Source organism: Hyalella azteca, unplaced genomic scaffold, assembly GCF_000764305.2.
Source record: "Hyalella azteca isolate HAZT.00-mixed unplaced genomic scaffold, Hazt_2.0.2 contig1265, whole genome shotgun sequence".
In the NCBI taxonomy this organism is placed as follows: domain Eukaryota; kingdom Metazoa; phylum Arthropoda; class Malacostraca; order Amphipoda; family Hyalellidae; genus Hyalella; species Hyalella azteca.
The window spans coordinates 25,020-37,829 of NW_025931590.1; the positions used below are offsets into that span (position 1 = coordinate 25,020).

General features: G+C 36.2%; 1 long non-coding RNA gene across 1 annotated transcript; it reads right to left on the reverse strand.

The window, feature by feature from the left end:
- Nucleotides 1–587: 587 nt before the first annotated feature.
- On the reverse strand, nucleotides 588–3,646 carry LOC108668560. Its single transcript, XR_001930606.2, has 4 exons — nucleotides 2,860–3,646; nucleotides 2,178–2,416; nucleotides 1,890–2,032; nucleotides 588–730 (listed from the first exon to the last, which is right to left on the reverse strand). It is a non-coding gene; the product is annotated as an uncharacterized LOC108668560 (long non-coding RNA).
- Between the last annotated feature and the right edge of the window lie 9,164 nt (nucleotides 3,647–12,810).

Below are 12,810 nucleotides of genomic sequence, written 5' to 3' on the forward strand. Positions count from 1 at the left end.
TCTGGTGCCGTTGAACTGCAGATTGTTCACTAGGGCCCAATCGTAGATTCTCGACAAGTCATCCTGTAACCTCTCGCAGTCTAGGTCATCTGTGATCTTCATCAGCACTCTTGTATAGTCCGCAAATGACGATATAGATGCGTGAGTAAGCTCCGAGTAGATATCGGCTATGTGGGTGAGGAAGAGGATCGGTCCAAGCACTGAGCCCTGTGGCACTCCGCTTTTCACCTTCGCTTTTCTCGATTTCGAATTTCCAATTGAGGCAGCTTGTACTCTATTTTTATGGAAGTTGTGAATCCACTCTAACAGGTTTCCTCCTACCCTCAAGGTCAAGGGTCTCATCTTTCCGAAGAGCACCCCATGGTCAACTTTGTCAAAGGCTTTATCAAAGTCTAGGTATACCACGTCCACGCCAGCTCCCTCCCCCAGATGGGCCACAAGACGGTGATGGTGTTCCAGTAACTGCGACAAACAGGAACGATTACGCCGGAAGCCATGTTGTCCGTTATTATACAGATCAGCCTCTTCCATATACCGGACAAGTCTCCTGACCACTACCTTCTCAAAAACCTTGATCGCATGTGAGGTCAAGGTCACAGGTCTGTAATTTTGGGGTCTGTTCCTCGGACCTCCATCGACCACCAGAACTATCCTCCGCACTATCCTCCATCCTTCATCACTATCCACCAACAGTCCACTGCCAGGTCCTCCATCACCATGCCCTCGCAGTCTGAAAAGAATCAAATTAATGAATTTGCATAGAAATCTGGAAGCGTTAATTTATAAAATAATGATACATTTTTCCAGCCCCAGTGAAATGCCAGCATTAAAAAGAATACATACTGATACTTCACAAGACAAGATTATTATGTAGGGCTACTAAGAAGAACAGATCTAAAAATTTCGAACTAATAAATTTGATGGTTCGAATTTATTGAAAATGCATCAACTTCCTGACAACATTTATTACACTTCCCTATACAAGTAATGAAGCTAAAAAGAATCTCTGAAATCATGTTAACAAAAAGTATTTTAATAAAATGTAATGTTTTTTTTCTGATTTATCATATTTTTTCTGACAAGAGTTTGCATAACAATATTCAGAATTGTGGTAATTGGGCATTATTAAAAAAATTGGAAACAGTAGCACAGTCTACGATATATATAGGGAAATGGCGATTGATGTGGTCACTCAACATTCTATTATATGCCAGTATATTACAACTGCATCTCTTCAGTTGGCTACAATACAGAAAATTCATGTGCAGATATCGTGCTGCATTATAGCTGTATTTGCCAATGTTTACTTCACTCAAAAACACTCGTCCTCTCTCATATACGTATGTATATACCTGCACACTCAGCGTCTCTTCACTCAAATAAATCGTAGCTTCCCATCTTAGCTACCGATTCACTATAATAAATTAGCTCATACTATGGAGTTTTATAAGCAACTCAAGTAGTAATGCAGTGTCAAATTTATCACATGAGTATTACAATACCTCTGCACCATTTTCGGGTGAGAACAAGATCTCAGAAGCTGGTTTATTCTGAGTACATTTACAATTCACATTTGATAGTGTTAACGAGCATGACTAGGTGTCTCAACGGGCAAGAATGTGGTAGGTGTCTCAACACTAATGAAGATAATTATGCTTGTTTCAAAATGTTTCACAAGCTGCTTAATTCGATCAGGAACATTTTCCCAGTAGTTCAGGAACAAAAAAATTTTAATACATGTCACACTGCACTATTAACCTCATTTTCTTTAGGAAGAATTATTTCACATATTTTGTATCAGGATGTAATATTATATTTATATTTTATAACAAACTACTTATGGAAATAAGCAAAAATGTCGTACAGCCTTCAGGTAATATCAAACTTACCCATTGGTCCCATAAGTTCTAAACAGCGCTCTATGTCTCAGAGGCTGGCAAGGCGAACACCAATACTGCATGGCGCACGCTTCCCAATGTTACTGTGTGCCAGGATATGGTCGGGAGTGCCATACAGGTCCATGAGATGGTTTCTGTAACCAGAGATGAAGAGAGAATTAGTGAATGTCACCAGTCAAAAATTTTAACAGCCTTTTACATATTAATACAGAATTTAATTTCGATTTTATATATTAAAGTATTATTAGCATGGCAAAAGGTATGAAGAAATTCCTTTACCCAAATTCTGTGGTGAAGTGATGATAGTCCCTATATCTTCATCCATCAGGCTATGTGACATTCGCCAGGAGGCCATGGGCATCAAGTCCTGAGATGGGTCTTGTCTGTGTTGATATCACCAGGACGTGACTCGGCATCCTCTTGTGCAACAAGCTTGCAGTAGCTTGTTCTTCACAAGCATAGTCAGTGACGGTCCACAATTTCCCATTCGGCATGAGCTCAAGCTGAGTGTTGTGTATCTGTCAATAGTTTACACGTGAAGGATATTCATCTGTCAAGTTCCCTTTCATTGAGTAAATATAATAATAAACCAAATGTGTTTATCTGTGCAAAACCATATGAAAATTCTGATATTTTCAAGTCTAGAGTAATTTAATTATTACATATATTTTACATATTAACTGGCTCATGACCAGTTATTTGGCTAAGATACACAAGATATCATGGTTTTCAATACCACATACTTGTCAGAAATAAGCCTCATTGATAATTTGTTTCTTCAGGACTGAACACTATAAAGTTTTGAGTATGATCAGTATTGCAGATTAACCCTTTTTCTAGATCTCAGTATTTCTCTGGCAAGAAGCTCGATTGCTAAACTTAGAAGCAAAAGTTTCTGATTTATCATAGCAATAATCTAATTCAATCAGATATTGGATCCAATCCAAAGTAATTCACTCACCTTTTGCAAATTACAAGTCAGGTTTGCATAATCCAGCAGCCTTTTGATTTCAGGTAACATAGGTATTTCCTGAAGGTTATGATTTCAGACGAGGTAGAATTTCCTCGCATTTTACACTTTTTTGCCAACACAGAAGCCAAGTTGTCCCAAGCCTTGAAATCTTCACTGGTTGACATTATTTGATCATGAAGAGAAGCATCCCATCTCGCCACAGTAGTCCTCAGATCCATGATATCATCCATCAAATCCAAAGTACCGCTAGAAACCTGAAAATTTTTCTTCTGTCACTGAAATTTTTCTATCATTAAGGACCTTATTTTGGCCTTTGAGTCCACATCACCGTTCTGGAGCGGGGCATCCACACCATAAATGCTTCTAGTGCATGTAAAACACACGAGTTTAATGCAGTTTACATGCAGGTAATCCAGATGCCTCTTGTGCTGAGAGAAGAGATGCTCTGACTCTGGGGGTTGTTTCCCTTTACATGCCTTGTTCTTCAAGAGAATCAATACGTAGTTAACCAACAATACATTAGCAGGCTTGTCAATTTTCTTCCTGCATTTAGGACAGCTCTTTGTTCCAGAAATTTTAATTAAGTAAGCTTGTAATGCAAACACACATGCAAACTTCACACACAAAAATTACTGAGGCCATTTAAAATAAGGGGTAATAATTTTGTTATTAGAATTTCAATATTCAATTAAACTATACTGTTAGAGAAATTTTTGATTTCCTTAACACAAACTTTCAAGTTTACATTTGATGGTGGGTCATGAAAAAATTATAACCTGAAAATAAAAATGTCAATAAAATAAATGGAAAATAATAGGTACATATCAATGAGACTGTTTCCTAAAATTACCTGTGCAATTACTACAATTCCCTGTATAGGTTATTCTTATATTCATTAAAATGAATATAAGAATAACCTATACCCTGGGTTATTAAAAAAATATTTTAAGAATTATATGGACACCAACAGGGTGTTCATATTGTTAAAATATTTTCACCTTCCAAGCTTGGACCTTCCACCCATTAATGCAGGTTTGTAGTTATCACATTTAACATCTATCTTAGAATTCAGGAACCTACAGATAAATGGGATTACTGAGGAAATGTAATGGTTAAAATAAATAAAATAAAAATTAATTCTATATTCAATACTGTATCATTTTTTTTTAAATAATTTCACTCATCATACCTAACTTTTTCTTCATTTTTCAAATAATTTCCTACTCTTGCTAAATATATTAAGCCAATCATTCATTTCATCATTATGATCATCCTATCTGTTTCTACCTAAAGCACCATTATATATTTTTTGTGCAGGATCAATATGTCAACTAAAATACACTTGCTACCGTCAAATGAGGTAATAAGGGACAGTTTTGAGCGTTTTTTGTTAATAACTTCTTACCATGAAAAATTTCACAAACAAGTTTAGGCTCATTTAAAGCGCTTTAATTACGAGGGCTATTGAATGGCATCTCCAAAAAAATTCTACATGCTATTCGTAAGGTGTCAGACGCAAAATAAAAGCGTCCCAAATTACCCCAGGGAACGGGGTAATCAGGAACACTTGAAATAAAGCTCAATTTTTAAAACGTTTGAAGCATGCAAAGTGTATACTCATCCATTACTAACAGTACTCCAAAGTCCACATCTTCCTTTGTAGATGTAAATGTAGAATAAATGACCTTTTCTGTGATTTTTATTTGTGTTTCCTTTATTGATATAATACCATATCCATACATTATCGTATATCGATGTGATATTACCATATCCATGGACATGCCATTGAACATTTACAGCGACCTTGTCCACTGCAAGCTTCATATCAGCAGCCATGTAGCATTTCTTCTGTATCTGTAAGCATACAGGACAGCTTGTAATTTCACACCATTTTTATTGGGTAAAATGATTTCACTATAACAAAAAGAGATTGTAAAAACATACCTGAAACAGAAAGGTGTATTTTAATGACAACCATAATATTTTTTGGAGAAATAAATCATAGTCTTGGTTAATTACTTTTCATTCTATGTTGTCCGGTGCACAATTCTATCAATGATATTCTATACACAAATTTGTGATGACCAATGATGCATTAATTTCTATAAGCAACTCCAACTTACCAGTGAAATTTTCTTCACTGAGTGAGGTAAATGTAATCAAAATTTTTTGTTGTTAATTGATTTTTTGGTTAACTGGAGCCTTGGCTAGCTGAGGTTCTACTGTAAATGTGTTTTTAGCGGTGTCCCTTATTACCCCAGGGGGTGTCAGATGTCCTTCTAGAATGAGTTATGATGCATGAGTTATTGAAGGAGTTATGATGCATGAGTTATTGAAGGAGTTATGATGCATGAGTTATTGAAGGAGTTATGATGCATGAGNCAGTTGAAACTTGAAATTCCAATCAAAAAGATGGAAATGAAAGCTTTAGGCAGATACAAAAATATATAGTTTCACAAGTCACTCAGCTGTGTAGCCAGATATGATGACCTGCTAAATCATGGGTAACGGGCACTTAGGGCAGTGCTGTATTGCTGGGCCAGGCTTATATTGGTCTTGACTCTTGGGGTCTAATCAGAAAAATATCTACACATGATGCTTTGAGTCTTTTGACAATTTTGATGTATGACATAGATGACATGGCCACATTATTGGCCAACATGGGTGATGCTGCATGCAAGAGACTGAAGCTGTCTCTTATACACATCTAGATGTGTATAAGAGACAGCACTTGCATGCTGGAATTAAAGTCATTATCAGCCTATACTGTTACAGGAAATTTTATACACCATGGAGTGCAAACTATTATGACCTTATCTTTGGGAATCCAAATTTAATGAAATTAATGAGGTAGTGAAAAGGCAAGCAGACCTTGCATGATTTCAACGTTGTTTGGAAACTCAAATCACTCAGTTGCAATCTGCAATGAAAATTTGCCTTGAAGAAGTCCATGCTTCATACCAAGCAAAGTTAATTGAAACATTGCCACACAACAGCCAGCTGAGACATGAGGTTATCAGTTAGTGCCTGGTAATCAGATACAATTCATGTCATTCATGTTTCAAGACAAAACTGCAACTGTTGGAAGCATTTGACCAGAAAAGTGTATACATTGATTGCTTCTATGAGCTTGGTAGAGCAGCAAATTAGGGATTCGATGATGGCCACTAGGTGTGAAAATTGTAGTAAAAATTTGTGAGGTGACTGTGTGGTCAAGAACTATGAACAGGTCAATATAGTACGCGTGTAATCAAAGATGTCAATAAAACTTGCATATATATAGCTTTCCCTTCTTTATTCTGACAACACTTGCACCAGATAGAAAAAATTCCATACAAATTACACTAGTCAATTTTATGTGCCTCTATGGTTGGGGTCTTTCATTCCATTGTACAGTACAAGTTGACTAAGTGTAACACAAGATATGGGTATCACTAACATAATGGCAACATCATCTATTTCAATGGAACCTCAATATTGCTTGCTTCTAAGAAAACTCTTCATTGCTCATTAATATATTTTCATGAATACAAAACAGTGATGGCCAAGTGCTCGCTACCATCAAAAGCACTTCTGGCTTCTCTTAAAAATTAAAATTTCAGGCAATTGAGTCATGCTCAGCTGGTCACCACTGACTGTGTTAGGTACTGGTATGTCTTAAGATCAGAGTGGTCTCATAAGCTCATGCAGTTACTTACGGTAATATTGAAAATAGGCTGTTACATAACCCACTGGGAAAACTTGATTATTTGAATTCAAGAGTTGTTATACTTGCAGATTAAGAAGATCTTGCTGACTACCAAACCAAAATGCAAAGAAATAGTGATCCATATAATTTTTATACAATTTTTTCATTAATATTAATATTATAAGAACAAGTTTATTATTTCCCAGCTTTTGGGTTGAAAAATCTTGCTAAACAACTCCTCACTATTCCCAGTATTTTGGAATATTGAGCAAAATTCTACAATTTTATGAATCAAGTTTCTTCAATTAAGAGGAAAAACAAGTAAATATTTAAATAATATATTAAAGTAAATGTTTCAGTCACCAATGATGGTCATTTGAGCCAAAAATGAGAAGATTGATTTTATAAATTAGGTACTGAAACATTGTAAAAATAAATAAAAACTGAACAGATGGTTCAAAGAGGAGCATGTTTTGATCAATTTTGCTGATAAGAAGGAATGAGTTATAAGGAAATAAGGACAAACCTATAAACAAAATAATCAGTAAAATGTTGTCTTTTTGCAGTTTGATTTCCCCCACCTAATGCAAATCTATCCAGTCCACAATGAAGAGAAAGATTAATATTTTGGTAGGGAGTAGCCACAGTCATGGATATAGGTTTTTGTTTTTAGAGTCCTGCCACAATTTGGTGACTATTACAAGCTACTAGGTACATTGAATATTTTGCTTCCCAAATGCATCTAACTATTTACTATATTAAACTAATTTAACAATACCTTGTTCATTTAACGGATCATTAAACCAGAACTTCCATAAAAAATGACTTAGGAGTTTAACTTGTGATTTTTTCTATTAGTTGAATGAATTTTGAAGCTTTGTCAACTTAGAAATGTATTCTAAAACTTAATATGCCATGCACTCTCTGATGAGTGATCTTGACACAGATTCCCCCCAATTGCATACAAGCTCACAGTGGAGCTGGACCTACAAAACATAACTTAGCTTATCACACCTTTCATGTAAGCTCAAGCTCATGATGGAATAAACTTTTTTATAAGGAGAAGACTCTTTCTAAAAATTAGAAAAATCCCAGTAACTGTTCAGATAATTGCCAAACATGACGAGTACCATGTATAAATGTTTAAAAGTTTGAGATGCAGAAATAATGCATGGTTACGAGCAAATATTTACCGCAGATAAAGAATGGACTGAGCAGGTTTTGGAGGGATTTTACTCACAAATGGCCTGAGGAGAGCCAGTAACATGCATAGAAAAGTTAATTATAAATAATTAAAATATAATAGCAGTTTCAGCATTCATTAGGCTGTAGGCCTGTCACCAATTCTCAACATCTCTGAATATTCACAGCTTGCTAAGGTCTCAAACATGCAGCTCACTGTTAAAATTTTTGCTTTGGCTTAACCACCTTGCCTCCTCACCCAATCTTACCAGAAACTTTTGAAGTGACCTAAATTTGCAGTAATTGTCAAAATGTATTGACCTGGAATACATTAAGAACTGATTATTCAACCACTCTCACCTCAAAACATTTCAAATTAAATTTCATTATTCCACAAACAGTAGAATATAGATGACAGGATAGAATCCTTTAGATTTGGTTCATATTTTAAGGATAGACCATGAGTAGTAACTCGATTGGTTCATGAATATCAGCATATTTATACGCATAAGAAAATTATGGTTTTGGATTTTAGTACCCATTTGCTTTGTATATTATATACCTTTTCAAACTTCTGCTCTGGACACTAAGGTTTTGTTCACACTGTGTATTTATGTTATCGTAATTCAATGCAACAAGTTGTATTTTATTCAATGCTGTGTTGTATTTTATTTGATAATAATTGGCCTATAGTTGTCAGTATAAAAAAATGCAATTCAGCATTGGAAATTTAATGAAATGAACACATTCAACATGTGCAAAATATTCTATGCTGGAGAAAACACCAGCAGTACCATCAGCCAGGCCTTGTTTAGCAGTTTCCAGAATATGTAATGGTATATAGTCTAGTATTTTTAACATTTCTATAAAACAAAACCAACCATGACAGCTGTTTTTTATTTATCACATGCATTTCAAAAATTACCTAATAAAAGTTAATCTATAAAAATTGATCTAAAAAATTGCTCACACTATAAAATTTATGAAAAATAGCACCTGCAGCCCACACTGCCACTGCATCTGGCAATTATCAGGCAATATTTAAACTTACTTAATCAAAAAATTAAAGTTGGAATATAGAGGAAACACTGATCTATTTCTAAAGCTTTCCAATTCAATTTATATGCTAAGCAAACATGTTCAGAGGACAGAGATTACCATTCTTCTTCATTGCCAAAGTTTAAATGAAAGAATGGTGGTCCATGCATGCAAAATTGAACCAATGGAGTTGCTTGATTGGTCTGCAAACATCATTTCAACTATTAATACCTAAATAATGGATTAGGTAATTTCTTAAAATTACATCCCTTTTGCAAGATGGCTGCGATGGCAAGCATTTCATATATTTTCATACAGAGAAAAAAAATTAGGAGGTAGTTTATTAATGAACTTTATGTTATATTAGGTATATAGCCTGGACAGAAAGCCCTGAAACAATTTCTTCTTGTATAGCTCAATTTCATTTCAAGAACAGAGCAGCTTACTAACATCAACCTGAATCTTGAATAAAAGAACTACTAATTACTATTGCAGCAGTATTGCTACAATTCCATACTGGCCAATAACAAATTACACCATTGGCCTTCTTGAACTAAGTTGTTCTGTTTCATGGTCAATAAATGGCTAAAACTAATAATAAATCAAGTTTAAATTAATAAATCAATCAAGAGTTGAAAATATGAAATTCCAATCAAAAAAGATGGAAATGAAAGGCTTGGGCGGATACAAAATTATATAGTTTCACAAGTCACTCAGCTGTGTAGCCAGAGATGATAACCTCCTAAATCATGGGTAAAGAGCAGTTAGGGCACTTAGGGCAGTGCTGTATTGCTGGGCCAGGCAGCCCAGGCTTATATTGGTCTTAGGGTCTAATCAGAAATATATCTATTATTCTACACATGATGCTCCAAGTCTTTTGACAATTTTGATGTATGACATAGATGACATGGCCACATTATTGGCCCACATGGGTGCTGCAAGTGATTGAAGTGAGGAGGGGTATTTGGGGTTATGTGAACATGTCCACATATCACATTCTTATTGGATCTTAAAATGTGTAAATAAATTTAACCTTATATTTAGCTAATATTTCTGGAATTGACCGTGTTACTAGGCTGGATCGATCTATAATATTTGAACCACATTCCCAGAATTCCATCCACCTTGGCCGCCGCCAGGGACTCACGCAGGCTAGGTATTCCGTCATGTGCCAACCTCTATGACACTAACTTTGCCAGTAGCCAAAGTACCTACCTTAGTGAATTTAGTCACCGCTCAGTGAAGCAATTGTTGCAACTTTAACATTAGTGTTTTCGACAAAATTTGCCAACCCTAGATTTCTTTTATGAGGAAATTAAAAATGAACTGATTCTAAAAAATCTCTGGTTTGTCACTATGCCGCTCAGTGCTCACCGACGTGGCAGCGTAAGATGACCCTAAAAGACATTTAACAAACAAAACAGAACCATATTTTTGCACGTTAGGAACAGCTTCGTAGATTTTGTAGTCATTGGCAAATGGCAATTTGGCTGTCGGCATAATGGATATTCAATTGGCAATATTACTGTAACCAAAATATTAAATTGTGCAAAATCAGATTTATTGATTCGACACACGACATATTTGATACGTGCAATCATTGCAATTATATTAAATTAGGACGAATCAACAGAATAACTTTGCTCCATTGATTAATTTAGACATGGCGTGAGGCCGTGAGCCGTGAAGTGACGACGCGATTCAAGATTCTTTCGAAATCACAGTGACAGTAGGCTATGTCACACACGATATTGCAGCTAATAATTTATTTACCATTTATATTAATTTCCCGAAATCCCCTCTTTCCTCACAAATTTAAATCTTGATTTTATTGTTTAAAAATCAAATTTCAAATTCTTTGGACTAACCGACTAGTCCCAGCCTAATACCTAAATTTTCGATCTTCATCAGTAAAGTTCCGCTCATCTTTCAATTACAGCCACTGTAACCACACGTCTCTAAAATTCGAACGAGTTTATTTTTCTTTGTGATAACGCTATTTTAGAGTCATTTCTTCAATTAAAACTAGTTGTTAACTCACTTTTACACATTTAAAACAATAGCACGCACAGCGATTCACCAACCTGACTAAACGTCCATTCAACTTTGCTGCTTTCGCACCTGTCCTCTATCACCAGGATTTGACTGACAGTGACGGCTTTGAGCACGTGGCGGCTGCGGGGTTGCCAGATAGTGGAAAGCAGGAAATGCCGAAAATTTCAATACTAATCAGTAAATTTCAATTTTACGGAGTAATGATTCAATTTATTATTCTTTATATATTTAAAATTACACTATGTTTAGGGTCATTATAGATTTTGGCCGTGCAACGCAATTAAAAAAGACCGGAAAAGTCACACATGGAAACCCTAGCTCGTAAGGCTGGACATGGCTGAGAAATATCAAACAGAAAAATTTCTGGTCTTATAAAGAAATAACTTTCATAATCGAATGAACGAAACTTATATAGGAACTATTATTGTGCAGTTGTGTTAATCAGATATTATGTATGGTTTTCCCTGACTTGATTTATTATATACGCTTTTTATGCTGATTTTTTTTTGTTGAAAAAGTTACGCTTTATGAGGTGTTCAAGAAGCTCTTTAATTTTACAGAAATTTCCCAGTATTTGGCAACACAGTCGCAGGGTAGCAATCCCGAGCAGGCGCCACGCCTAGCACACGACCTTTAATTGAATTCGTAACGAACGCGTATTGTTAAATTCGATCATACGAGTAATTTGGGAAAATGTTTTTAAGCTTCACAATCATGAAGTTGAAACGAAAACGTTAATTCAAAAAATGCTATTCATCCTATGCAAAGTTCACTGGTTCCGATTTTTATATTATGAATTAAATGACTGGGCAGGGTGGCCCAGTGGTTACAGACTACAGTTCAGAGTACCAAGATTGGAGCAGAGAGGCGCGGGTTCGATCCCAGCTCTGTGCGCCAGTTTCTGGTCAGAATCGGCAAGGAGGCCGGGCGGTTAAGCACAGCAGAATTGTAACAGTGAGTTGCGAGTTCGAGACCTCAAAATGCTGTGAATATTCTGCGATGTTAAGAATCGGCGACAGGCCTACTAAACGCTGAAACCGCTATTATTATTATTATTAAATGACGATAGGTTAGGTTAGCACCAATTCCACAGCTTTACGTTCGCTGTCTTAAGCCCCGTCCACACTCTCAAATTTATCGCCAGTCTTTCATGTCATGCCAGGTTACTATATAGATAGGATACTATATAGAAAGAAAATAATATTTTATTTTATCCTATCTCAGCATCCACAAGACGGAGCGTGTGGATGCTCAAAGTTTGACGTCTTGCGTGACAAGTGGACAGAGTTTGAGGTTTGACAAACCTGGAAAAGACGGACGGGCGAGACTTTTGGGTTCATGCAAGACTGACGATAAGTTCGAGTGTGGACGGGCAACCGACTAATTGGTCAAACTTTTACTATATCTCGGTCTATATTTGTGTTGGGCGCTGTGACATTGTTCCTCGCTAGCGTTAGTTTATCCTATCTCAAGATATCCGACACTGGTTTGACGATTTCTTATGGTGAGTTTCTCTAATTATATCGTAGTTACCATTGTTTGAGGTAAATTCAATCAAAAAGCTACAGTGACAAGAACAAGAGAGCACTGGTCCATGCGGCATTGATTGCAATGAATGTGTCAAAATGAAGTCGTCAATGTGGCCTGGTGCTGGTAGGGATGCTGTCTATCAACCCTCATTGTGGTATTTTTTAAAATCATTTTCGGGACCACCGCGTACGTTTGCACCGCTTTAACCTAATTTTGGAGGCGCAAACTACGATCACTGCAACGAGCAGCACTAGCTCCTCCATTGCCGAGAGCGCACTATATAAGAGTAACTGGACTGAAGGAAAGTTTGAACGTGTGGACGCTAGTCAGTCTTCCGTCTTGTCGGTCCAACTTTGGCATGACATGCAAGACTGACGATAAGTTTGAGAGTGTGGACGGGGCTTTCGCCACAGCAGGAGTGGTGTAGCGTTCGTCATCAGTCAAGG